Source organism: Hyperolius riggenbachi, chromosome 5 (assembly GCF_040937935.1).
Source record: "Hyperolius riggenbachi isolate aHypRig1 chromosome 5, aHypRig1.pri, whole genome shotgun sequence".
In the NCBI taxonomy this organism is placed as follows: Eukaryota; Metazoa; Chordata; class Amphibia; order Anura; family Hyperoliidae; genus Hyperolius; species Hyperolius riggenbachi.
The window spans coordinates 85,896,666-85,920,661 of NC_090650.1; positions in this window are offsets into that span (position 1 = coordinate 85,896,666).

Below are 23,996 nucleotides of genomic sequence, written 5' to 3' on the forward strand. Positions count from 1 at the left end.
TAGTGGTTAGTTTGAATTCTGGCTGTTTTATAAAGTAAAGTACATCCTGATGATGTTACATTAATGGCTATAGGGGTTTCAGAATGTGAAAACATTCACCTTAGTAACCTTTTGAAATGTTAAAGTACATTAGAAGTTCATGTCAGGGAAGGATCAGAACCTCTGGCAGTTTTTACTGCTGTTTCCTGTCCCCGTGCTCTCCTGTTTCCCCTCTCTGGAGTTCATGTACCTCATGTTTCTCTGGAGAATACGCTACTTCCACTAGGCACAGTAGGCTCTCTAGTGGATTCTCTATAAATATGAATAGAAAGATACAGGGAATCCAAACCACACAGAGTAAGCTAGAAATTCCCCACAGACAGAGTGATGTGTGCAGTGTGCACAATATTACCTACTCCACTTCCTGGTTAGTTTGCAGTATTCCTGCAGCCAGCCAATAACCATGCAGATAACTGAAACTGCATGGTGATTGGCTGGCTGCAGGACACCTGCAAAGGAGTGGAGGAGACGTGATCACCAGGACCAGGTAATGTATACCTACATCCCTACCTACACTCACACTGAACCATCCCTCTACCTATACCAAACCCTGAGACCCCCCCCCCCCTCCAGGTGCCTAACACTAACCACTGCACTCCACTGCCTAACTAACTGTTCCATCCCCACTACCTAACCCCCCTGCCTAAGTGTACTTACTCCTTGCCACAATAGGCAGCAATAGTAAATGCCTCAATTAAAAATGTAGTGGCACAGCGGTTAAATTAAGGAGCCAGGTAAATAGCAGGATCTAGGTGGCAAGGAGGTTAAATCGGCAATAGTAAAAGCCGCGATTAGCAGCAAGGAGGTTAAATTATGGTAACCTTCTTGCCGCTAATCACAGCTTTTACTATTGCCGCCAATGGGGGCGCCATTTTTAAAGGCGCTCTTCCTGTGCCATTTTTATATGCTTCCTTTTGTGAGATGTAGTCAGGATCTTATTGTTCTTTCTCCTTCAATATATCGCATAGTTACACTGATTCTCTCACCCAGCAGCTGAATCCACAGAGGATAGAAAGTATTACTGGATAGAAGGATAGAAAGTTGTACTGCATTTGGCCCAGTCTGTGCTGACACTTTGCTTCTATACACTGCTTATGTTTACTTGTCATGCTGATTGTTATTAGAATTTACCTTGTTTTAGCATAGTTGGGCTTAAAGAGACACTGAAGCTGAAAAAAAATGATATAATGAATTGGTTGTGTAGTACGGATAATTACTAGAAGATTAGTAGCAAAGAAAATATTCTCATATTTTTATTTTCAGTTATAGAGTGTGTTTTTTATAACATTGCATGATTCTCTAATATTTGCAGTTTACACACTACTTAGCATTTTAAATGGTTTTACAGAGCATGCTAGTGAACTATTGACCTGCCCTCTGCAGAGAAAAATAAAATACAGTGATTGACAGTTGAGATAATAAGCTTCAGAACACAGAGTTCAATGGCTCGTTTGCATAGAAAACAACTGGAGTTTCTTAACTTTTCCTGTACTGGAAACAATATTAGACTCATATCTCTGCTACTAATGTTTTATTTTTTAGCTGTACTACACATACAAATCATTATATCATATTTTTTTTTTTTCGCTTCAGTGTCTCTTTAAAAAAGATACCATAGATGTATTAAAATAAAGTTCTCACTGCTGGTACTAAACATGACAGCAGTTGTACAATGGCTATTTTACTGACCTTGCAGCAACCTCACTATGGTATAAAGAGCCATACTTCTGCCGCAGTCTACATTTGCCGGGTCACTGTCATTCTTCTGTGATTTCCACTGTTCTCCAGCGTTATGAAATCATCCAAACAATCATGGTAAGAAAGCTGGCCTTGTCACTGCTTCCCTTTATGGCTACCACTCGATTTCCCCATTTACAGATCATACATGGGAAGCCCCTGGCAGTCCATTGGAAGGAAAATACATTACATTGTTTACTTGCAATATTCTGCAGTGATTTGCCTTTTTGCATTGATATATCATTGAGCCTAACATACACTTTATATTTTATAAAATACCATCATATGGCTTTTGATATACTGTACATACATACAGGTAGCTGTGTAAGTTTTAGCTTGGATAGAATAAGCGCTTTTATTTTCATTCTGTCTTCCTACACAGAGTCAGTGCTCTCCATAGAGAAACAGAAGGAGGTACACATAGTACATGGAGATGCCTAACTACTGGGAAGAAATCCCCTCAGCTGCAGTGGCGCCTATTGGCGGAGGGGGGGGGGGGTAACTACTCACCCTCCCTGCAGCATAATGATGCTCCACTCAGTCAAGCTGGTAACTGCTATGTAAGGTGATCAAGAGGCTGGGCAGGTGCACAGAGGGCAAAATATAAAAAGCCCTTGCCTTCGTAATACAGATGGTATTTACAATTATGCAGGTTGGAGTGAGCTCTGAGGTGTCCCACAATGCATCACTGCTGAATATGCAAATCATCTCTTTGATGTCCCTGAAAGCTAACCACACCTCCAGAGCTGCTGGAATGCAATGATGTGTCAACTTGTTAATATTACAGCGCCACACTAATCCAACGTGCTTAGATGCACAATGTAATAAACAATTAAATAAATACTCACATTTTATGGATTACCGTTCATGCAATTACTATAAAAGCAGGTGGGGAGAACAAACACGACCACACAAGGGTTAAAAAGTCACTCTCTGCGTAGCAAAGGAAAAGGAGGGGGAGTTGTACTCAATATAGACTGAACTGAGTGTAACAGAGGGACCAAGATGGATTAAAAATTCTACAAACAGTTTAAAAGCTGTGTGTACAGTTACCCCTATATTGCCTGAGGAGGCATGTTCGACCAGCGAAGTGCGTCGCAACCCCGCCCGGTCCGCCCATGATGCCAAGTGAGGCGATTTCTTCAAACGGCAGAAGTCTGGGGAAAGCACCAGGCAGAAACAGGAAGTAAAAAGAGTGCCTGGCCAACCTACACTGGGTGCAACTGCACTTGGCTAGCCTATACTGGGGGCAACTGTACCTAGCTACCAATACTGGGGGCAACTATACCTGGCTACCTTCCTATACTGAGGCGCTGGACTAGCCTGCGTCTGGGACTCTCTCTGGGGGAGACACACGCAGCCACATGCTGAGGGAACACAGGGCGGCACGAAGGGCAAGCCAGTGGGCACGGCTGGGGGCACGTAACACATGCTTGACAGGCGGAGGGTGGAGTTAGAAGCGGCATTGCATGAGGTAAACAAAGTACCTGTGCGGCTGCTCGCTGAGATAGAGAGGAGAGGGGGCGGCTCGGCAGGCGGCAGTTAGACTAGAGGAGGAGGAGGAATGGGTGGGGAACAGTGCTTGCATCTGGCTGGGCTGGGCATGCATAGAGGCGCTGTGAGCCTGCGGCAGAGCACCTGACATTGATGGTATGTAAATAATCAGAGTAGTGGCCGCAGAGAGCAGTCTCCCTCGCGTTGCGCACCCCCCTCCCCCGGCGCTCCAGGCGACCGCCTTGACTTGCCTGGTGGTTGAAACGCCGCTGGTGCCTTCCTTAGTTACACAACCTGTTTACTTGGTAACGCGCCCCCGTGGTTGCTGTGAAGTATCGCAACCATAATACTTCACTAGAGCAGTCCTGGATTTAGCTCTTGGTGCTGTCATGTAGCTTGCACTGCTATAACAGCGCAGCTTCATAAGTCAGCCCCCTAATCTCTTATAAATAGTACATAGTGTAGTACATAAGCATTACATCACAATGTAGTACATATGCATTACATCACCACATTTGTACAAGCAGCCAGCGAGTTTCTGCACTGAACTCAGTCATGACTTGGAGGGAGCTCAATTACATACAGAGAGAAATCCTCCAGCAAGTCTTCCCTACTGCTTCCTGGCCCAGCTTCTACACTCGGAACATCTGAGCTCCAGGGAAAAACAAGGGAGGTGAAAAGACGCCTCTGAGTCACATCTTCTGCTGAGGATTGTCCCTGAAATGCTTTCTCAGTGGACTGTATGTTCATATAAGAATCACAGCTCTCAACTGTCCCTTTTCAGGAGACACAGCACCTCTTTCCTCCTCCAATCAATGTCCTGCTTTTTTTAGGCCTCATGTACTGATTTGTAGAAATAAATGTTTTCACCTACTAAGCAGTGGTTACATTGTGCTACATGTTATGTCAAAACTGTTAATGATTGCCTTGCTTATATCTAACAAAGGTCAAAATTAAGGAGGGATAGTGAAGGAAGAAGGTGTGACTGAGTGACTGAGGAGTGACAAAAGGTGTTATAGAGTCGATTGAAGGGGGTGGGGGAGGGGGGGCAGAGCTGTGGAGGGCCCCAGCTACTAATCTTCCCTTTGTCTAATACAGGGGACTATACTTCAGATCAGGTGTCTTTGTGGCTACACTTGTTATGAGTATGAAGATCATGATGGCCACACTTGTTATATGACCCTTGTGAGATGGGCTCCCAGGGCTGGTTCTCTCATGAAGCATGTTGAAACATTTGCATCCGGTGCAGAGATTACAGGGGCAGCATGTTTGTACTGTGTGTTTCCACTAACAGCATGCAGTCAGAGTAGGAGGAGAAGCGAGAGGAGAACGAGGTGAAGAGGTCATCATTGGGGAAAAGCAGCTTGTTGTGCTGTGTGAGGAGTCTGACAGTGAATGAGGAGGGGAGAGGCAGGAGAGCAGCAGTGTTTCATTTGACTTGCACAGCAGAAGTGAGGAGGTGGCACTGCTGTCCTGACTGAACAGGAATGGAGCGTCGGAGGGTGAGCAATTTGTTTGTCACAGACTCTGTTGAGCTGAAGCATGTCATGTGAGAACATTAAATGAAGCAGAGTGGGTGCTGTGCAATCGTTCTAAATGGGGGGGGGGGGGGGCAGGGCATTTAGCAAAAAGTCTAGAAATGGCCCTACGGGCCCCAATGTCGTAAAGGGTACCAAGGGAAGGCAAGGGAAGGGGTATAAACAATGGGGGGCCCCATCACATTTTTTGCTGGGGGACCCCATGAATTGTAGTTACGCCACAACTGGGGCCCATGCAGCTTCACCACAGTCAGGGCCAAATTACCCTCTAGGTACATGTATGTGTCGGCCCCCAGACCATTCATAAGCTGTCTCTCCCTCCCTGTGTCGCCCCCAGAGAAGGATCATCCACAAGAGAAACTGATGGGCTCCCAGGGGCCTGTTTGGCATCTTTCCTAACCTCTCCCATCTTACTTTACCAAAGCCAGATGACCAACAGTGGGGTACAATTTTGGCATCTTGCCTAGAGCCCCATTTCTAGTTAACCCTTCTCTGTGTAACACATCCCCCCCCTCCCCCAATAGGTTGTTGTATTTCCCTCTGCGTCATCTTTCCCCACCTGGCTGTCTCTCATTATTAGAATCATTGCTTTGTGAAGTTCTGCAGAAGGTCTCAGCACTATATGAATACATACTAATACATCATAATAACATGGTAGAGATTAGATTGTAAGTCACTGTGCAGACAGCCAGTAACATGACTGTACTCTATAACACTGAGGATGATATTAACTCTTATGGGGGCCCATACACTGGTCGATTTCAGCCATCGATCAATCGATTGATTCTATGGAATCGATTGATCGATCAGAAATTCGATTCTATTAAATTGATGGATTTGCGGCTGATTTCCATCGATTTGATATGACAGGATGGAAAATCTAGGTCGATCTGCTGCTGGTAGCAGATCGATGGCCCATACAGTTGCATTGGATCTAATGGTCCAATAATGCATTTAGATCAATTTCCAACTTCATTCTGAAATCTATTGGAAATCTGTTCCTAGTGTGTGGCACACATCAGATAGATTCCTGTCAATTTCGATTTGACAGGCATCTGACAGAAATCTATCTGATGGTCGAATCTGCTGCAAATCTATAAGTGTATGGCCACCTTAAGGGCTGGTTCACATGGACGCTTGGTGGCATTTACCACCAATCATTCGGGACTCGTCGGCTAAACGCTCCCATTCAAGTGAATGGGAGCGTTTAGCATCTTGCAGTTATCGGTGATTACCGTCGATTGCGCAAACGCGGCATCCCGATCACGATTTAACGCGTAGTTTCGGCCGGTCCTAGAAGCCGCATGTGACATTCAGGGTCAGCTAGCCACTGTGGCTTCATGTCCCCTTGCAGGGACAAAACGCCAATCGCGACAGGAAGCCGATGATCGCTGTACCGTGCCCCCGAAGGAGACGTCACAGGACGAGGCGGCTTCCCGGTCGCCCCAACGCCACCTGCCGTCCGTGTGGACCAGCCCTAATGGTGCCCATACACGGTACAATAAAAACGTTTGATTATCCCGTTTTTTCTATCTAAATGATCGAATCGAATGATAGTTGAAAATATTTTTTTTTCGATCAAGAAATTAGAACGACTATCCCGTTTTTTGGAAAAAAATCTGATCGGACATGCTGGAAAAATCTTTATATTCGATCTAACGGAATAATCAAACTAAATGATCTAATCGAAAAAAGTGAAAAATTGTACCATGTATGGCCACCCTAAGACTGCTGCAGACATCTATAGGTGTTCTGTAAGCCAAACAGAATTATACAATTTGTAAAGCTATTTCCTGTATGGCACACTTGTGACGTTTCCAGTCACTGGAGGTAAGGACTGTCACTTGTCACACGACGGGCTCTGACTCACTCATAGTAGAAGTAACTGTGTCATTGCTTTCCTGCGACACTAAAAGGAACATGTCTGGACAGAAATACCCTGTTGACTTGTTTCCAAAGGTGCAAATTCCATGGGCACTATTTGCTCTATTGTTTAGTGATTAATTGGCTGAGAACAAGCATTCAGCCAGTAAGGGCCGGTTCACACGGACGCCCGCCCGGTGGCATGGCATTCGGGCTTTCAGTGGTTTGGCCCCCATAGGGTGACACTAGACGCGGTGGTTAAACGACCCTGGATGCTACATGTAGTGTCCAGTGTCGCCTCAAACTACGGGGAAAATCGGAATCAGAACACCGCATTCACGCAAACGCCAGTAAAAGCCTGGTACAAACGCTCCCATTCACTGGAATGGGAGTGTTTAATGACGAGTCCCGGACGCTGGCAGTAAACGTGGGGCAGACGTCTATGTGAACCAGCCCTAAAGGTGGCCATACATCACGCAACTTGGTGGCCAATCGACCATCCGATTAAATTATAATGATCGGATGAAAATTTATGCTGCCAAGAGCATGCCTGATCGATGATCGGCCAAAACTGGTCGCATGTATCGATTAGACAAGATGTTGGGCCGACATGCTGGATTTGGTGCAAGACAGTAACAGCGTGCAATATCGGGACAAGTAATGAACACGTCAGAACCCTGGCGCTGTTACCCCTAGTGTAAAATATGTCCTGTGCACTATACTGTACTTTTCGGTGTCCGCCGCTGGCTCCGCGCTTTGTCCACATACACGCGCCCCAGGTTGTTCCCACCATAACGTGGCGTCACAGAGGTAAATATTAACCACTTCACCTCCAAGGGTTTTACCCTTTTCAGCGCTCCTTCCATTCATTCGCCTAAAACTTTATTACTAGTTATCACAACAAAACAATATTATTATTTTTTTTTCGCCACCAAATAGGCTTTCTTTGGGGGGGTACTTTTTGCTAAGAATTTATTCTAAATGTGTTTTAACAGGAAAAATAAGAACAAATTTGAAAAAAAATCCTTATTTCTCACTCAGTTTTCGGCCATTATAGTTTTAAAATAATAGATGCTAATGTAATTAAAACCCACACATTTTATTTGCCCATTTGTCCCGGTTACTACAACTTTTACAATATTTCCCTAGTACAATGTATGGCGCCAATATTTTATTTAGAAATAAAGGTGCATTTTTTCAGTTTTGCTTCCATCCCTAATTACAAGCCCATCATTTAAAAAGTAACAGTAATATACCCTCTTGACATATATATTAAAAAAAAATTCAGTCCCTAAGGTAACTATTTATGCTGTTTTTTTTACAAAAAATTTTTGGGGGCAACTATTGGGGAGTGTGGGAGGTAAGGGGTCAATTTAAAAAGTAAAAATAGGTATTTTTGAAAAATGTTTTTGGATGTAATTTTACTATTTGGTCAGAAGATGTCCTTGCGCATAACTCCCCCTATGTGTTGTGTTACTACGCATAGAGGAAGCAATGCATGGATGTGTAAGTATCAACTTTTATGAATGGCAGCCCCGTCTCTTAGATGGCGGAGGTCATTCATATGGGGGCTTAGATCAATGATCTAAGAACTGTGTTCCCATTCATTGATCTCCCAGCTAACGATAAGCGGCAGTAATGATCGCGGGAGCGTGCGGGGGAGAGAGCGGAAAGGGACATAGTAGCTACATCCCTGCATGGAAATATGGCATTTTGCAGGGTTGTAGTTACTCATACCGGGGGATGGGAAGTGGCTAAATGACAAGTATCATGAAAAATTGTAAACTGTAAAATACATACTTATAAAATGTTTACGACTTAATACTTTTTTTCCTACATTGCTGTCCCTTACAGTAGGTAGTGAAAATCTGTCAGGACTGTCAGGTTTTGGACTAGTCTATCTCCTCATGGGGGATTCTCAGTTATCACATTATTTACAAAAGCACTTACTGAACTGCAGCTGTTTAGTCCAACTGCCAAAATAGTGTGCAAATGAGTAGGGAGGCTGGCTGGCATCTTTGTACAGATACTTTCCAGGGAATGCTTTTATAAGGATTAAATTGGTAATGCTTAGAATCTACCAAGAGGAGACGGACTAGTCCAAAATCTGTTAGATCTGTCTTTTTACTACTAACTGTAAGTGACAGCAATATAAAAAAAATTAATTTATAATTTTACACTGGAAGAAATTTATGTTTTCTATGTATGCATTTAAAATTTTAAATTTTTTTTGTGATAGCGGTCCTTTGAAGGGAGTCTGAAGCGAATTAAAACGGTTTGAACGATCCCCTCGTTCAAACAATGGCTCTGCTGCTATGGGAAGCCAGTGGTGCTCAAATACCCCTTTTTAAAATTCGAGTTTGGTCGAATTCGAATAGTAAATTATTCGAGGTCAGTCGAATATTCGAGTCGAATAATTTTTACTATTCGATTCGACCTCGGACTTCGAGCTCACTATTCGAGTCGGTATTCGAGCTCATTATTCGAGCTGACTATTCGAATTGGCCTTAAATAGCTTCCAACACTTGTTTTGAGGGTGAATGATGCAAGAAACATCTTTTTTTCCAAGTAACAACAGCAAGTGATTATGTGGGGATGTTCCTTTAAAAAAAAAAAAGGTGGAAAGAGAAGTTGTGTCCAGAATTTTGTTCAGTACTGTATATACTTCTTCTTCTTCTTCTTCTTCTTCTTTATCTTCTATATCTTCTTCTTCTTCTTCTATATCTTCTTCTATATCTTCTTCTTCTATATCTTCTTCTATATCTTCTTCTTCTTCTTCTATATTGTCTTCTTCTTCTTCTTCTTCTTCTTCATCTTCTTCTTCTTCTTCTTCATCTTCTTCATCATCATCTTCTTCTTCATCTTCTTCATCTTCTTCTTCTTCTTCATCTTCTTCTTCTTCTTCTTCTTCATCTTCTTCATCTTCTTCATCTTCTTCTTCTTCATCTTCTTCTTCTTCATCTTCTTCATCTTCTTCTTCTTGATCTTCTTCATCTTCTTCTTCTTCATCTTCTTCATCTTCTTCTTCTTGATCTTCTTCATCTTCTTCATCTTCTTCTTCTTCTTCTTCTTCTTCTTCTTCTTCATCTTCTTCATCTTCTTCTTCTTCTCCTTCTTCTTCATCTTCTTCTTCTTCTTCTCCTTCTTCTTATTCTCCTTCTTTTTCTATATCGTCTTCTTCTTCTTCACTTATTTCTCTTTTAAATTTTTTTTTTTAAAGAAATGCAGCTATTTTTGAGCGTAACAAATAGCTGGTGGCGCACGCATGTTGGAAGCGCCATTGTATGTGCTCCCTGGCAGTGGAAACACACAGACAGCAGGAGGTAAATTCAGCAGCAGGAGGAGGAGGATGAGTGTGTGGCAGCAGGCAGTCAATGAGGCAGGCAGCGTGACATAATAGCCCTGGTACCTAGCGGTGATACCAGGGCTGTAAATAAACACAGCAGGCAGGAGGTCCCAGACAGCGGTCGTGCAGCCCACATCGTGTCCAATACACAACTGGGACAACACAGTTTTCAACCCGGGCACCTCTGAAAAATTAAACCTTTTTTTTTTTTATGGTTTTTTGGTTTTGTTTGTAAAACAAATTACACAGATATATAGCTATTTTTTGACGTAATAGCTGGTGGCAGAGTGGCAGCAGAATGTAATTCTGTGTACCCTGGCAGTGGGAAACACAGACCGACAGCAGCAGCAGCAGCAGGAGGAATGGAGGAGTAATGTGAGCAGCTATTGTTTGACGTAATAGCTGGTGGCAGAGTGGCAGCAGAATGTAATTCTGTGTACCCTGGCAGTGGGAAACACAGACAGACAGCAGCAGCAGGAGGAATGGAGGAGTAGTGTGAGTGTGGCAGCAGGCAGGCAGCGTGACATAATAGCCCTGGTACCTAGCGGGTGATACCAGGGCTGTAAATAAACACAACAGGAGGTCCCAGACAGCGGTCGTGCAGCCCACATCGTGTCCAATACACAACTGGGACAACACAGTTTTCAACCCGGGCACCTCTGAAAAATTAAACCTTTTTTTTTTTATGGTTTTTTGGTTTTGTTTGTAAAACAAATTACACAGATATATAGCTATTTTTTGACGTAATAGCTGGTGGCAGAGTGGCAGCAGAATGTAATTCTGTGTACCCTGGCAGTGGGAAAAACAGACCGACAGCAGCAGCAGCAGGAGGAATGGAGGAGTAATGTGAGCAGCTATTGTTTGACGTAATAGCTGGTGGCAGAGTGGCAGCAGAATGTAATTCTGTGTACCCTGGCAGTGGGAAACACAGACCGACAGCAGCATCAGCAGGAGGAATGGAGGAGTAGTGTGAGTGTGGCAGCAGGCAGGCAGCGTGACATAATAGCCCTGGTACCTAGCGGGTGATACCAGGGCTGTAAATAAACACAACAGGAGGTCCCAGACAGCGGTCGTGCAGCCCACATCGTGTCCAATACACAACTGGGACAACACAGTTTTCAACCCGGGCACCTCTGAAAAATTAAACCTTTTTTTTTTTTTATGGTTTTGTAGTTTTGGTTTTACAACCAATTACACAGATATAGCTATTTTTTGACGTAATAGCTGGTGGCAGAGTGGCAGCAGAATGTAATTCTGTGTACCCTGGCAGTGGGAAACACAGACAGACAGCAGCAGCAGCAGGAGGAATGGAGGAGTAGTGTGAGTGTGGCAGCAGGCAGGCAGCGTGACATAATAGCCCTGGTACCTAGTGGGTGATACCAGGGCTGTAAATAAACACAACAGGAGGTCCCAGACAGCGGTCGTGCAGCCCACATCGTGTCCAATACACAACTGGGACAACACAGTTTTCAACCCGGGCACCTCAGAAAAATTAAACCTTTTTTTTTTTTTTTAATGGTTTTTTGGTTTTGTTTGTAAAACAAATTACACAGATATATAGCTATTTTTTGACGTAATAGCTGGTGGCAGAGTGGCAGCAGAATGTAAATCTGTGTACCCTGGCAGTGGGAAACACAGACAGACAGCAGAAGGGCAGTACACAGCAGCCCACTGTAGTTGTAAAATGTGTGGCTGCAGGCGACGTAATAGTCAAAGTGAACCAGGCTGGCTTAGTGAGCAGGAGCCAGGAGGTGGTAAAGGGTGGTAAGGCACATTAACGATGGTTCTAAGTTCCGGCAGCCAGTTCATGTCCCCCTCTCGCCGACAACAGGGGCCAGGAACTCGCCTTCCACCCACGCCTGGTTCATCTTGAGAAACGTCAGTCTGTCCACAGACTTGTGAGACAGACGTGAGCGTTTCTCGGTGACCACGCCACCAGCTGAAGCAGCGATCGGACAGCACGCTGGAAGGGGGGCAGGACAGCACTTCCAGGGCGTACTGCGCCAGCTCGCTCCAGATCTCCAGGCGCTTGACCCAATACTCCATGGGATCAACAGGGGCATCGCTGTCAAGCCCGCTGTAGGACCCCATGTAGTCAGCCACCATGCGGGTCAGGCGCTGGCTGTGACCGGAGGAGGATGCTGCTGCATGTACCTCCTCTCTAGTCACTGCTGCCGGAGCCTCTACAGTCCTGTAGAGCTCGTGGCTGAGAGACAGCAGGTCTGTTGGGCGCTTGCTGCTGGATGCAGGCACCTGCTGCTGCCTCTGTGCTGGCTGGACAGTGGGGGTGGAAGGCTGGGGGAAGGCTTCCTCCAAGCGCTCAACAAGGGCCTGCTGCAAGCTCCTTATTTGTTGCGCTGGGTCTCCTCCTGCAGGCGGCAGGAACTGGCTCAACTTCCCCTTGAGGCGCGGGTCCAACATCATGCTGATCCAGATGTCCTCCCTCTGCTTCATCTGGATCACCCTGGGGTCCCTGCGCAGGCACGTCAGCATGTGCGCTGCCATTGGGAAGAGGTGGGCCACGTCTGCTGGCACATCGACGGCAGTGCTGTCCTCCTCATCCTCCTCCTCTGCCGCCTCATCCTCTCTCCACCCCCGCACCAACTCAGCTGCGCTGTGCTGATCCCCCTCATCAGCAGCAAGGTCAGGGACCTCCACCAAGTCCTCCTCCTCCTCCCCCTCAGAGGTGGACTGTGCAGCTGCTTGCCGCTCCTGCTGGTCCAAGGCTGCCGCTCCCTGTTCCAGCAAAGCATCGAGGGCCCTGTTCAGCAGACAAACCAGGGGCACCCACTCGCAGACCATAGCATGGTCCCTGCTCACCATGTTAGTGGCCTGCAGAAAGGGAGCCAGCACTAAGCACACCTGCTGCATGTGCCTCCAGTCATCATCGGGGACGATGGACGGGATGTTGCTGGTCTTGTCCCTTCTCTGAGCGGCGGAAACAGTGGCCCGGGCAAGGTACTGGTTGACAGCGTGCTTCTGTTCAACCAGACGCTCCAACATTGCCAGGGTGGAGTTCCAGCGAGTCGGAACGTCAAGGATCAGCCGATGGCGTGGCAGCTCCAGCTCCTTTTGCACGTCTTCCAGGCTCGCACAGGCTGCAGCCGAGCGCCGGAAGTGACGCACAACGTTCCTTGCCGTTTCCAGCAGTTCGCCCATCCCCTGGTAGGTGCGCAAGAACTTCTGCACCACCAGGTTCAGCACGTGGGCAAGACGGGGGATGTGGGTCAGGTTTCCCCTGTCTATTGCGGCAACCAGATTGGCCCCATTGTCGGCCACCACCTCTCTGACTCTGAGGCCTCTGGGGGTCAGCCAAATCCTCTCCTGCTCCTGGAGTTTGGCCAACACATGGGTTGCCGTCAGCTTGGTCTTCCCAAGGCTGACCAAGTGCAGCAGCGCTTGGCAGTGGCGGGCCTTCACGCTGCTGCTGAGGCGGGGGGTTTGGCCAGGTGTGCCAGAGGATGGCAGAGGATCGGAGGAACCTGCTGCAGTTCCCCCGACCCTGCAGGGTGGCACCACCCACTGTGTTGCTGCTGCTGCTGTGCCCGCTGCTGCTCTCCCATCCTCACCCCCTTCCACCAAGCTGACCCAGTGGACAGTGAAGGACAGGTAGCGGCCTGTCCCGAAGCGGCTGCTCCAGGAGTCCATGGTGACGTGGACCCTTTCACCAACCGCGTGCTCCAGCCCTCGCTCCACATTGGCCATCACAAAGCGGTGCAGTGCAGGAATGGCCTTGCGGGTGAAGAAGTGTCTGCTGGGGAGCTGCCAGTCTGGGGCTGCGCAAGCAAGCAGCGCACGAATGTCGCTCCCCTCCTGCACCAGCGTGTACGGCAGGAGTTGGGAGCACATGGCCCGTGCCAGCAAGCCGTTCAGCTGCCGCACGCGACGGCTGCTGGGAGGCAGAGCCCTAACCACCCCCTGGAAGGACTCGCTCAAAAGGCTCTGGCGTGGCCTTTTGCTGGCACGGGAATCAGCAGACACAGCAGAGGAGGCCACTGAGGACTGGCTGCCAGAACAGGCCTCAGTGTCGGCGGCAGGAGTTGCAGAGGGGGGAGGAGCAGTGCGTTTCCGCACTCCTGCTGGTGCTGCTGGAGGAGCAGGAGGGCGGGTGGCTGCTGTTGCTGCTGCTGCTGCTGAAGGCTGTGCAGTGATGGGTGTGGTGCCACTGCCAGCACCAGATGCCTTCAGCCTCTGGAACTCCTCATGCTGGTGGAAATGTTTCGCAGCAAGGTGGTTGATGAGCGAGCTGGTGCTGAACTTTAAGGGGTCTGCACCTCTGCTCAACTTCCGCTGACAGTGGTTGCAAGTGGCGTACTTGCTGTACACTGTGGGCATGGTGAAAAAGCGCCAGATTGGTGACAAAAACAACCCCCTACGGCATGGAACCGCTGCTGCCTGTCTCCCTGTGGTGGTTGGGGGGGGGGGGGGGGGGCATGGGTGCGGCTGGTGGTGGTACTGGCAGATGCTGCTGCTGCTGAGCCTGAGACACCAGCAGGCTGGGGGACCTGCCTACTGCTGCCAATGCTTGCAATGATGCGCCTCCTTGCAAGGCCCACAAGCGCATCCTCCTCCTCCTCCTCAGAGCTGCTGATGACGACATCCCCTGGAGCTGGTGGCACCCAGTCTCTGTCTGTCACCGTGTCATCATCATCCTCCCCCTCCTGAAACATGTCCTGCTGGGATGATGACCCCCCAAACTCCTCTCCTGATGCATGGATGGGCTGCTTGACTGTCGCCACAGTCTTGCTGTCCAATCCCTCATCCCCCAAAGTGCCCATCAGCATCTCCTCCTCCAAATCGCCAACAACAGCAGACAATTGACTCATCATGCCTGGGGTCAAAAGAGTGCTGAGTGACAGGTCGGCGACTGACGGTGAACTGGCCTCCTCCCCAGGCCCTGCTGGGCGGCTGCTGCGAACAGGGGTGGTGGTGGTGGTGGTGAGGGTGGAGGCCTCGGATGCAGAGCTGATGGCGGGCTGCTCATCCTCCGTCATCAGTTGCACCACAGTGTCTGCATCCTTTTCCTCAATGGGACGTTTCCGACCCGGCTGGAGGAAAATCGGAGCAGGTGCTACACGCTGCTGCTGCTGTGTCTCTGCAGCATGAGTTGCAGATGCACCTGCTGGGCAGCGCCCAAGGCGTCCACGGCCAGTGGCTATAGGAGGAATGTTAGCCACTGACGCTGCTGCTGCTGCTGCGGAACTGTGCATGGTGGCGCGGCCGCGCCCGCGGCTTGCCACAATGCTGCTCCCTCTCCTCCTGATTCCCTTGCTGCCCTTCCCCTTGCCCAGACCGCGCTGGCTGCCACTTCCAGACATCTTCGATGTTTTGGGCGTAAACACAAAAGTTTTTTAAAAGGGCGGGTGAAAAGTGGGGTACTTTAATGGAGTGGGTTGGTGGGCGAGGTGACTGAGTGAGTGTCTAGTACAGTAAGTAAGTAGTAACAGAGTCAGTAAGTACAACTAGAAGTTACAATAATCAGTAGTAATAATCACAAGGAAATAGAGCGTGTGTACACAGACAGTGAGTGAGTGCACGCACACGCAGGAGCTAGCCTATGAACAGTGACTGAGTGTCCCTACTAGTACAGTAAGTAGTAACAGTAAGTACAACCAGAAATTACAATAATCAATCAGTAATCAGAAGGAAATAGAGTGTGTGTACAGTACACAGACAGTGAGTGCATGCACACGCAGGAGCTAGTAGCCTATGAACAGTGACAGTGAGTGTCCTAGTACAGTTACAGTATATAACTATTCAGAAGGAAATAGAGTGTGTGTACACTACAGTACACAGACAGTGAGTGCACGCACATGCAGGAGCCAGTAGCCTATGAACAGTGTCAGTGAGTGAGTGTCCTAGTACAGTTACAGTATATAACTATTCAGAAGGAAATAGAGTGTGTGTACACTACACAGACAGTGAGTGCACGCACACGCAGGAGCTAGTAGCCTATGAACAATGACAGTGAGTGTCCTAGTACAGTTACAGTATATAACTATTCAGAAGGAAATAGAGTGTGTGTACACTACAGTACACAGACAGTGAGTGCACGCACACGCAGGAGCTAGTAGCCTATGAACAGTGTCAGTGAGTGAGTGTCCTAGTACAGTTACAGTATATAACTATTCAGAAGGAAATAGAGTGTGTGTACAGTACACAGACAGTGAGTGCACGCACACGCAGGAGCTACTAGCCTATGAACAGTGACAGTGAGTGTCCTAGTACAGTTACAGTATATAACTATTCAGAAGGAAATAGAGTGTGTGTACAGTACACAGACAGTGAGTGCACGCACACGCAGGAGCTAGTAGCCTATGAACAGTGACAGTGAGTGTCCTAGTACAGTTACAGTATATAACTATTCAGAAGGAAATAGAGTGTGTGTACAGTACACAGACAGTGAGTGCACGCACACGCAGGAGCTAGTAGCCTATGAACAGTGACAGTGAGTGTCCTAGTACAGTTACAGTATATAACTATTCAGAAGGAAATAGAGTGTGTGTACAGTACACAGACAGTGAGTGCACGCACACGCAGGAGCTAGTAGCCTATGAACAGTGACAGTGAGTGTCCTAGTACAGTTACAGTATATAACTATTCAGAAGGAAATAGAGTGTGTGTACACTACAGTACACAGACAGTGAGTGCACGCACACGCAGGAGCTAGTAGCCTATGAACAGTGTCAGTGAGTGAGTGTCCTAGTACAGTTACAGTATATAACTATTCAGAAGGAAATAGAGTGTGTGTACACTACAGTACACAGACAGTGAGTGCACGCACACGCAGGAGCTAGTAGCCTATGAACAGTGTCAGTGAGTGAGTGTCCTAGTACAATTACAGTATATAACTATTCAGAAGGAAATAGAGTGTGTGTACACTACAGTACACAGACAGTGAGTGCACGCACACGCAGGAGCTAGCCTATGAACAGTGACAGTTAGTGAGTGTCCTAGTACAGTTACAGTATATAACTATTCAGAAGGAAATAGAGTGTGTCTACAGTACACAGACAGTGAGTGCACGCACACGCAGGAGCTAGTAGCCTATGAACAGTGACTGAGTGAGTGTCCTAGTACAGTTACAGTATATAACTACAATACAAAATACAATCAATCAGTACTAAAGGACAGCAGAAATACTGGTATAGATGAGAAATAAACAGAGGACAGGAGAGAACAGCTGCCCACACAGGCAAGGCCCTGAGGCCTAAAGCTGTAAGCCTGCAGCAGCTGTCTGAGTCTCTCTCTATGTAACACAAAAGCTACTAACTAAAATACAATGTCTATCTAACTAACAACAATATAGGTGTATATAGGAGGTGTATGTGAACAAAAACGCTAGGTAAATGACCACAATAAAGCTCTTGCTAAGCCAACGCACAAAGGAGCAGATCTCTCTCTGTGCAAAGTCAGGCAAGGACGGAGAAACGGAACATGGCGGCCGCTATTTATAGGGTAGGGGCTGGCCAGGGTCCCCCTCAGTGATTGGCTGCCGTCAGAGGGCCTGGGAGCCCTCTGATTGGCTCTAAGGACATCAATCTGGGCTATGACGCTATTCGAGCTCGGTATTCGAGCTCGAATAGCGCTGTTAGCTCGAATAGCGCGAATAGTGAATGGGCTATTCGAGTTCACTCGAATAGCCCATTCGAATAGCTCCAGCTATTCGGAGCTCGAATACCGAGCTCGAATAGCTGAAAAAGAGCTCGAATATTCGAGCTACTCGAATATTCGAGCTCTGCTGAGCACCACTGTGGGAAGCTTTGGAAGTCTTCGGGAGTCTGAGTGCTTCTGAAGACAGGCCGCTCCTTACTGCACATGTGCAAGCAAGCATTCTCACACACTCGCGCATGTGCAGTACGGAGCCACCCATCTTCAGTAGCACGTGGGCTCCCGAAAACTTCCGAACCCTTCGCGGCTGGGGATTTATGTGGCGGAGACAGTGCTTGGACTGTGGTGACCGTGAGAGGAACGGAAGCTCTATAGAACCCAGAGCATTCCCTATTCTCCTTAGGTGAGTATCTGTTTTTTTTTTTTTTTATCACGTTCCAATATATCTAAATAAACCAGAGGAAGGCCAGAAACCCACTAGCAGCGCTTTTTTAAGCGTTAGTGATTTGAAAAAGCTCTAGCTAATGCAATGCTATGGGGGAGATTTATAAAATCACATCGCTCAAGTGGGATCACACCCATAGCATTACATTAGCAAGCGCTCAGAAAATCGCTCCTAGTGGGTTTCTGGCCGAAGGGTGGAGAGCAAAAGCAGAATATGTGAATAATTATTAACACAGATTATGCCGAATATAAAACATTTTTTAGTTTCTCTTTCAGTTCAGAAGTTTTTGCCATGGGGTTTGTACTGTTGTACATAGGTATGGGATTTCCCCAAAAACTCCTCAAGTTCCCATTTTTGGTTTCCCTGTGTCTTCCTAGGACATGTCTGCCCTTCTGTGCTGAGCTCATGCACAGTCTGGGGCTGCCTCCAGTCTGTGTGACTTTCTGTTTTGGTCTATGACCTCAGCAGTCAGTCAGTGTTCCTCCCAGTTCCCGGAGACACGAGAGGGAGTAGCAGTCCTCCGACTTCCTCAGTTTGTTCTAAGCAGAAAAACTCCCCTTTCTGTGACGACATGATGATAAATGATGGGAACTGTGACGGTGAAGGGCCGAAGCATCCAGCCAGGAAGGAGGGACTGTGTGCTGCTGAGACCAATGACAGCTGCTGCTGGAAATATAAGGACCGTCTTCTCAAAATAATTCAGTTCTGGCTCTGGGGGTGGAGAGAGCTGCTAGAATAGTCAGCAGGAATTTCGGTCAGTGCAGCCCACAGTGATTAAACATGAAAGTAGCAGTTTCATTTCTTTTGTACCATTTCAGCTAAAACATAGCCTATGAAGTGAAATTTGAAACATTAGAATATCGTGCAAAAGTCAATTTATTTAAAGGAGTTATCAGGCAATTATAAGCAAAATAAGAGTGCTATTTACCCAGGGTTTCCTCCAGCCCCAAGCTCCCAGCACGAAGCACTTATAATTATAGTTGGAGAAGCACTTATTTTGCTTATCATTGCCTAATAACTCCAGGAACTGTAGTGAAAATAACATAATGAATACAATTTTTTAAAATATTTTTTTGTTATAATATTCAGGAATAAATTATTTAGACAGTGTATGCCCATTGTAAAATCTTTCCTCTCCCTGATGTACATTTAGAAATGTATCACTGAGGGTGACATCTTTAGTTCTGCCAGGTGATCTTTACGGAATGTTCATTACTGAGAGTTCTATGCACAGAGGGAGATACTGCTTGCTTGGTTCACAGACAGCAAATTATCAGGACCTTGGTTATGATATCACACTGTGGTAGGGGTTTCACCACAATATCAGCCATACGGACAGGGCCGGATTTGTATTCTTTACCGCCCTAGGCCACTGTCACCAGCCGCCCCCCTTCAGTATAGGTAGCGAGAAGACCCCTCCCCCATTCCCTCTAATATAGGTAGCCTGATGACCCCTCCAGTATAGGTAGCCAGATGACCCCTCCCGCTTCCCTCTAGTATAGGTTGCCAGCTCGCCTTCACACTGCAGCAGCCATCAGTGTCACTCATTTCCTAGCTCGTTTCCAGTGCAGAAGCTTACACTTCCTTTCCTTCTCCAATGCTGCCCAAGTCCATAGCCGTCGGCCGCAATGCAAACGTGCACAGAGAGCATGGTGGCTGCTGCACAGGTGGCTAGCAGCAGAGTACCGCGGTCAGGAGCTAGCCTGATCTCCCTGCATTGCAGCATTTGAAAGCTTGAAAATGCTGCACCAGTTTAGCCTGCTGCTTTGGTGCCCCTCCTCCTTTGGTGCCCTAGGCCATGGCCTAGGTGGCCTAGGCCTAAATCCGGCCCTGCATACGGATCTATTTGAGAAAAGGTAAAGATTTCTCATGAGAAAGGGGGTATCAGCTACTGATTGCAATGAAGTTCAGATCTTGGTTAACCCATTCAGGTTCCGTCGTTTTCACGTGAGAAATGTTCACCTCCCATTCATTAGCCTATAACTTTATCACTACTTATCACAATGCACTGATCTATATCTTGTTTTTTCCGACACCAATTAGGCTTTCTTTGGGGGGTACATTTTGCTAAGGGCCCTTTTCCACCAGCGCGTTTGCGCTGGCTGAATCGCAAAACCGCAAACCGCTAGCGATTTTACAATCGCTACGGTTTGCTTTTTAACATAGGAATCGCGGTAGGTCATTTCCACTTCCGCGATTCGCTTTTGTCGGGAACGCGAACGCGCGGCGGAGCGATAATTGCCGCGATTTTGCTATGCAGTGCATAGCATAGCAAAATCGCGGCCGCAAACGTCGGGGGAATCGCCGGTTTTGCGATTCAGCAATCGCTAGCGTTCAGCGTGAACGCTAGCGATTGCAGGTGGAAAAGGGCCCTGAGAGCCACTTTACTGTAAATACATTTTAACAGGAAGAATAAGAAAAAATGTAAAAATTCATTATTTCTCAGTTTTCAGCCATTATAGTTTTAAAATAATACAGTGGAGGAAATAATTATTTGACCCCTCACTGATTTTGTAAGTTTGTCCAATGACAAAGAAATGAAAAGTCTCAGAACAGTATCATTTCAATGGTAGGTTTATTTTAACAGTGGCAGATAGCACATCAAAAGGAAAATCGAAAAAATAACCTTAAATAAAAGATAGCAACTGATTTGCATTTCATTGAGTGAAATAAGTTTTTGAACCCTCTAACAATAAAAGACTTAATACTTAGTGGAAAAACCCTTGTTTGCAAGCACAGAGGTCAAACGTTTCTTGTAATTGATGACCAAGTTTGCACACATTTTAGGAGGAATGTTGGCCCACTCCTCTTTGCAGATCATCTCTAAATCCCTAAGGTTTCAAGGCTGTCTCTGTGCAACTCTGAGCTTGAGCTCCCTCCATAGGTTTTCTATTGGATTAAGGTCCGGAGACTGACTAGGCCACTCCATGACCTTAATGTGCTTCTTCTTGAGCCACTCCTTTGTTGCCTTTGCTGTATGTTTTGGGTCATTGTCGTGCTGGAACACCCATCCACGACCCATTTTCAGTTTCCTGGCAGAGGGAAGGAGGTTGTCGTTCAGGATTTCACGATACATGGCTCCGTCCATTTTCCCGTTAATGCGATTAAGTTGTCCTGTGCCCTTAGCAGAAAAACGCCCCCAAAGCAAAATGTTTCCACCCCCATGCTTGACGGTGGGGACGGTGTTTTGGAGGTCATAGGCAGCATTTTTCTTCCTCCAAACACAGCGAGTTGAGTTAATGCCAAAGAGCTCTATTTTGGTCTCATCAGACCACAGCACCTTCTCCCAGTCACTCACAGAATCATTCAGGTGTTCATTGGCAAACTTCAGACGGGCCTGCACATGTGCCTTCTTGAGCAGGGGGACCTTGCGAGCCCTGCAGGATTTTAATCCATTGCGGTGTAATGTGTTTCCAATGGTTTTCTTGGTGACTGTGGTCCCTGATAATTTGAGGTCATTCACTAACTCCTCCCGTGTAGTTCTAGGATGCTTTTTCACCTTTCTCAGAACCATTGACACCCCACGAGGTGAGATCCTGCGTGGAGCCCCAGAGCGAGGTCGATTGATGGTCATTTTGTGCTCCTTCCATTTTCGAACAATCGCACCAACAGTTGTCACCTTCTCTCCCAGCTTCTTGCTAATGGTTTTGTAGCCCATTCCAGCCTTGTGCAGGTCTACAATTTTGTCTCTGACATCCTTGGACAGCTCTTCGGTCTTTCCCATGTTGGAGAGTTTGGAGTCTGCTTGATTGATTGATTCTGTGGACAGGTGTCTTTTATACAGGTGACTAGTTAAGACAGGTGTCCTTAATGAGGGTGACTAATTGAGTAGAAGTGTCTAACCACTCTGTGGGAGCCAGAACTCTTAATGGTTGGTAGGGGTTCAAAAACTTATTTCACTCAATGAAATCCAAATCAGTTGCTATCTTTTATTTAAGGTTATTTTTTCGATTTTCCTTTTGATGTGCTATCTGCCACTGTTAAAATAAACCTACCATTGAAATGATACTGTTCTGAGACTTTTCATTTCTTTGTCATTGGACAAACTTACAAAATCAGTGAGGGGTCAAATAATTATTTCCTCCACTGTACATGCCTCCATAATTAAAACTCACGTATTGTATTTGTCCATGTGTCCCGGTTATTACACTGTTAAAATTATGTCCCTATCACAATGTATGGCGACAATATTTTATTTGGAAATAAAGGTGCATTTTTTCCATTTTGCATCTATCACTATTTACAAGTTTAAAATAAAAAAAATATAGAAGTATTTCATCTTTACATTGATATTTAAAAAGTTTAGACCCTTAGGTAAATATTTACGTTTTTTTTTTTTTTTATTGTAATGGTTTTTTTTTTTTATACTAAACATTTTATTTGGGTACTTTTGGGAGGGTGGGAGGTAAACAATAGATTTATAATGTAAATGTGTGTTAATTCTTTTTTTTTTTTTTCAGGTGTAGTATTACTTTTTGGCCACAAGATGGCGGCCATGAGTTTGTTTACATGACGTCACTCTAAGCGTAGCACGCGCTTAGAGTGACGCATCGGGAAGGAGACGGCCAGAAAAAGCTCAGCTTCCGAGAGAAGCTGTCGCTTTTTCAGCGGGGGAGAGGAATCAATGATCGGGCTCCATAGCCCGATACATTGATTCCTTGGCTACCGACTCCGCGGCCGGGAGTGCACGCGCACGATCGGGCGCGGGGGCGCGCGGTAGCGCGCATGGTTCCTGGACGTAGAAACTACGTCCAGGAACCAAAATAGGTTAAAGTGCACTCCTCCAGTCCATGCACTCACATCTACATCCTCGTAGGGCCACCTCTTCTCAGTGACCCTTTGCCTGCAACAGGTCATGGAGAAAAGGCAGCGAGCGGGAATGAAGACTTTGAGAATGGATAGAGCAGCATGCTGTGGCAGATGAGCTACTATGCTGACAACACTTTGCAGGGGCCCTGGGGAGCACAAGTCAAGGGGAGACCTGGCAGGCCCAGCAGCACTTGAGGGTCCTGGGGCAATTATTTACGGTAGCCCCGGCCCTGCCTGTGAGTCGAAATAGGAGATAAATCAGATACTTACCTCAGCATAGAGAATCCTCTGGATCCTTAAAGTGGATCCAAGAGGAAAAACTAACTATAACAAGTAACTTATCTATATATCTTATTTAAAGTTTAAATAGCTTACACAGCAAATCTAGCTGCAATCAGCTTCAAGGGTATATGATTAATTCTTCCTTTGATACACTGAGAGCAGCCATATTCTGCTTGTCATCATTACACAGGCAAGCTGCTCTGCATCTCCACCCCTCAGCCTGTGACTATCAGATTTGTGCTTTCTTGGCATCTCCTTTACCAAAAAAGTGTCATTAATCGCTGAATAAATTGTTGCAAATATCACTAATAGTACACACATTACTCAGTGTGCTCAGTGTTGCCTGTCACTTGTGTATAAATCGACCCCTATACTTTTATTGAGTCAGACCTAGATTTCTAGACTTATACTTGAGTATATATGGTACAATCGCAATAACTGCAACTACATTGTACAGCGCCACGGAATATGTTGGCGCTTTATAAATAATAATAACTGTAGTAAAACATTAGAAAATATTACCAACATTTTACTACAACTAAACCTAATCCTACTCTCACACAGAACCCTCCCTTTACCTATCCCTAACCCTTAGACCCCCTTGGTGGTGCCTAACCCTACGACCTCCCTGGTTGTGCCTAACCCTTAAAACTCCCCTAGTAGTGCCTAACCCTAAAATTCCCATATTTGAGGAGTATTTGTATTTTTCAGAGAATATCGATTAAAGCGGAATATAACCCTGCATTTCAACTTTGCTCTAAAACATTATTTACAGTATATTATATGCAACCAGCATTTTTTTTTTTTTACTAGACCAGCATTGGAAGGGTTA